This window comes from Carassius carassius, chromosome 22 (genome assembly GCF_963082965.1).
Source record: "Carassius carassius chromosome 22, fCarCar2.1, whole genome shotgun sequence".
Taxonomy (NCBI): Eukaryota; Metazoa; Chordata; class Actinopteri; order Cypriniformes; family Cyprinidae; genus Carassius; species Carassius carassius.
Window position 1 is genome coordinate 26,358,580 of NC_081776.1, and position 5,127 is coordinate 26,363,706.

Below are 5,127 nucleotides of genomic sequence, written 5' to 3' on the forward strand. Positions count from 1 at the left end.
ATAATAATTTCTAAAAGTTTGGTACAAGTCAAGCTCTTTCTCGTGTTGCTTGCTGCTCTTCTCACCATCAAATGACCAGCAGGATGGCATGCAAGAGTTGGAATCCACATACTTTACTTTTGTTTAGTCTATACTTAACCCCATCATTAAAAGGCAGTAGGTGCATTTAAAAACATTTAAATAAGCTATTTTATTTGGTTCAAGCTTGACCACATTGTGCATCAACCATAGTAAAGTCGGCTGAAGAAGAGAAAACTGTACAAATTTGTTTTTATGTATGTAAAATGTTTTCAGTTTCTTAAACCCTACATGTACTAATTCTATATCCTATCTTACATTTTTTTTCTAGATATGGCAAGTACTTCAACTGCCAGTCTTAACCAGTCAGTTACTGGCTACATTCACAACATCGCACCTCTGCGTCATGGGGTTAAACGACAGTACTTCGAAGGAGTCTTACAACAACGCCACAAAGTCTGTAAGCTTGTGGTGTTCAAGGTGGAGCTCCATTCTACGTTTCTGAAGACTGAGAAAGACCGGTAAACTTTAGTTTCATTCTTACAAATACTTGTGGGATTTTTGTCTCTACTTCTAATACTTTGAACCTGTACAGGAGAAAGGTACTGTCTAGGTAATTTTACAATTGTGATACCATAATGCAGACTTAAAATGACACTTTGAAGTTGAAAATGAAAGCCTGTTACAACTTCTAATCTGCAAGGAATATCTTCTAAGGTTTTTTTCGTCATGTTTTAGATGACCTGTCCAACTTAATAATGTGGTTGTCCAGCTGTTAAGGAGACAAGATGAAACGGACATACTGTTCACCCACCAATCCAAATGGTGTTGCTTGAGTTCCAGTGACTACCCTTACAACCCCAGCATAATGGTCCACATTCAAGACCAAACAATTAGCCAGATTCTGCAAATGGATATGGAATACCACAGAGTAAGTACTAGTGGTGGGGGGGGGGGGTAAAACAGTTTTATCAATCTATTCTAAACCCTTCAAGAAAATGTTGGTAGCTTGGTTAACAAATGCAGGTTTACTATGACCTTTACACCTCTGCTCATTCCACAGATCCAGGAACTGAATTCATAATTAAATATCAGGTACTAGTAACCGTATTAGACTGTTGACCCAATATCTTGTTTATGCTCCTTCAGGTAACTTTACAAGTCAACTTGTTATTCTATCCCTGATCAAGTCTCCTTCTCTAAGAGTTACTGTTACTAGACTACATAAAGTGGGATATGAAGGTAATGAAACTAGAAATATACCATAAGACACTAATTTGTATTGTTAATGTTCTGCAGGTTAACATCACCGTAAAGATAATCCAGATGGAAAGCGAAGGACATGCCTTTCTTCAGGATGATGTCTTGCTAGAGAAAACGGTCTACACCATAGCGGACAGCACTGGCATCATGGAGCTTACTGTCTGGGGCTTACAAAACCTTCAGCTGGACTCCTGGACTCCTTTTACACAACCAATGTTTCGTTACGAATGTTCAGTGGTACAAAATTCCTGTCCACGACAAAACACACAAAATTTACACCCACCACATGCACTGACCCCACATTTCCACTACAGCCCACCACATCTGAACACGTAACCGGAAACATCATTGGCGCCAAAGTCAACATCATCTACATTTGTCCACTTAAGCACAAGTTAAATCACATGGCACTTTCCTGCACAAGAGTCCTCTGTGACAAATGCGATATCTTTTACAGAGCCGACGCCATTACAATACACACACATGCCAGACTTAAAATAACAACCACGACCTCTGATGACATCAAATCCATTAACATAGAGAACCACATTCTCCAATCCACAATCCAAGTTCCAAAAAATGCCACAACCGACACAATGGACTCTCTTTTAGACCTCCCCACTATGAATATGACAATACACAACTACATCACCCACCTGGCATAGCCGGAAAAATCACATACAGACACCCCACAACCCAGCAGTCCACTCATGCACTTCTCACCACCTACACAATCTGCAGCTCCAAGTGATGACCTAGCCGGACTTGACCTTTTTATGGTGGAATCTCCAATAGACAGTCAGCCTAAAGTAAACCAGCCAACTTCCCACTTCTATTGCAGATACCCCAAATAAGTAATGTATTGTTAGTTTTAAATTGCAACTTGTTTTTTTTTTTTTTTTTTTTTGTGGAAATGTGCTTTTGTTTAAATTTCAGTCCTGTGAGCACTAGAAGTAGCTCTTAGTTTTATCCTCCCTGATTTAAATTGACTGTAAATATTGAAGATGCAAGATGTTGTATGCATTTCCAGGTTTTTTTTCTGTCTTTGACTATGGGGACGTGTTATTTCTGACTCACTTCAATGCTTTACTCTTGTTTGCTTTTATTAAATTGCTACAAAATTGGTTTTAGATGTCTATACACAATGGGAGAAATTTCATTTTGTTTAACCTTTAATCTGTTCATGTGTCTCGACTTCTTGAGACAAAGATAAGAATTTTGTCAGACTTGTTAAAGCCACTTGTACACTATATTTTGAAGTCCGTTCCAATATCTTTTAAACTTAACATGGCTGAATAAAGAGGTACATGTTAACAAGAGCATGTCCTGAAAGACTACATACTATGCCCTCTATAGTTTGACATTTTGCAAGTTTATTGCAAAAGTTAACCTATTTGAAACCCCTTTAATTCCTAAGAAATAACTGCTGGATTTGAGCATGCCTATGTTTACTTCACGTTAATTGCAAAATGCATGACCATTAACCAAACGTTATTAAATTGTGAACTTAACAAGTTCGACCTCAAATGGTTCAGAGAACTTTGATCAATCGAAACCAAACTTGGTACACTTCATCTACACCATTATCTGAGGGTCCAATGGGAACAATGCCACCTATGGGTGTTGAGATACCAAAAATGCACATTTGCTTAACTCCTGAACAGTCAGTCAGAAAATTATGATCTTGGTGTCTATGGATTCTGTGGCTATGCCGACTCTGTCTCATTCGTCATTTTCCAAAATGACGTCTGTCCACCATATTGAATTGAATAAACTGTTTTTATTCGCTACATCTCCTTGAAATCTTGTTCAATTTTGTAAAATTATCAGATCTTCAGACCAGATTTTTATTATTCACTCCCATTCCTGACATGTACCTCTTGGAAGTTGACCGTGCCTGTGCTATTTGATTTATGCTAATTAGCTAAAATGCTAACACGTTTCTATTCACTCTAATGGGTCTCTTGAGCTATCTGGTTAACTTTGCGCAACGTTAGCATTTTTTAGCGTAGCATGCGAATCTGGCTAAAATGCTAATTCTTTTGAGAGATCATTCTCACACCTTAACATCACTTCTGTGGCCCTCCAATTGTGTGTCTTCTAATGTGGCGCACTTGGCTAGGGCACTGATCCCGAATCCCAGAGGTTGTGGGTTCGAATCCAGGGTGGGTAAGGTTGATCTGTTGTCCTGATGTATGTTCCATTTCTGCTGTTTTTCTTCCCGCATTGCTCTGGGCTACAGCCCTTCAGGGATTGGCCCCGGTATCGCTGCTTGCAGCTATATTTATTATTATCATTATCGATATTCAGGACAGTTGAGTACCTTTTTTTTTCAGGATTCTTTGAATATAAAGATCCAGAGATCAGAATTGATCAGAAATAAAAGCTTTTGTAACATTATATGCAATACCATTCAAAAGCTGGGAGTCAATATAATTTTTTATTTAATTTTTTTTCATTGGGGTGGGGAGTTATTGTAGAAATTAATACTTCTATTTAGCAAGGATGCTTTAAAATTGACATAGACATTTATAGTGCTACAAAAGATTCATTTCAGATAAATGCTGATCTTCTGAACTGATTTGCTGCTCCAAAAAACATAATTATCATTATTATTATTGAAACAGCTGAATATAATTTTTTTCAGGTGTCTTTGGTAAATAGAACAACAAAGACACCTGAAAAAATTATATTCAGCTGTTTCGATGATAATGACAATAATTATGTTTTTTGGAGCAGCAAATCAGTATATTAGAATGAAATGATTTCTGAAGGATCATGTGACTGGAGTAATGATGCTAAAAATTCAGCATTGAAATCACAGGAATAAATTACATTTTAAAATATATTAAAATAAAGAAGTTGTTTTAAATAAAAAGTAAAATATCTTTCAAAATGTTACTTTTTTTGCTGTACTTTGGATCAAATACATGCAGGCTTGAAGAGCAGAAGATACTTCTTTAAAAACAATGTTACTGCTCAAAAATGTTTGAGTGGTAGTGTATATTGTGAATAAAATGGTTTATCCAAAATTAAAACATCTAATCACTTAACTTGATTTTGTCTCTTATCCATGTTACACACTTACGAAAGGAGATGTTATGCAGAATGATGTGTCCTTCAGTTAATTTTCATATAGTAATTAAATGGTAAATAAGAAGGTTTCTATGTCATCTCATTTTGTGTCAAATATATTTATTTGTATAAATTAATTGTATAATAATTGTAATTACATAATATTATTTCCCAAAGCTGAAATGATTAGACTATCTTTTATTTATTTGTTATGTAAAACAGTATTTTAACTAATTGCAAGAGCTGAATAAATCGATCAAATTCTATTGATTAATCAGTGAAATAATCAGCGATTAGTTGATTAATCGTTCTAGAAATCGTTAGAATAATCGACTACCAAAATAATCGTTTGTTGCAGCCCTAATTCTCAGGTACTGAAAGCAGAACCCATAAGGGAGCTCTTGATATGTGTTGTGACACAGCTCTTGTAAATTACCGTTACCTTTTTTGTTTAGTGTCTATCAGTTCGAAGCCATGTAATCTCATATTACATTAAGTTATCGACCCTGCAGATACCATAATCACACACAAACACTCACTCTCTTTTTTTAATGGTGGGCGTTTACACAGTTGGTTAGAGCAGAGCTGATTGGGGAGAACGGAGGTGCGCTCACTCTATTGGTTAGTAAGACTGTCACTCAAGGCTGACAGCATGTCCACATCGCAGGCTTTACGATTAACAAAATCACAATGTCTAAGATCGCGACTGTGATTTGATTAATTGGTGAGGTGGGGATCATCATAAGACCTTTGTGATGTTAAATTGCGAAG

General features: G+C 36.4%; 1 long non-coding RNA gene across 2 annotated transcripts; it reads left to right on the forward strand.

Moving 5' to 3' along the window:
- The first annotated feature begins 354 nt into the window (after nucleotides 1-354).
- LOC132099178 (uncharacterized) lies at nucleotides 355-1,449 on the forward strand. 2 transcript variants are annotated; one of them, XR_009423047.1, is made up of 3 exons: nucleotides 355-539; nucleotides 757-949; nucleotides 1,318-1,449. It is a non-coding gene; the product is annotated as an uncharacterized LOC132099178 (long non-coding RNA). The 2 variants fall into 2 exon arrangements; XR_009423048.1 differs by having other exon boundaries at nucleotides 757-1,113; nucleotides 1,318-1,447.
- The last annotated feature ends 3,678 nt before the right edge of the window (nucleotides 1,450-5,127 follow it).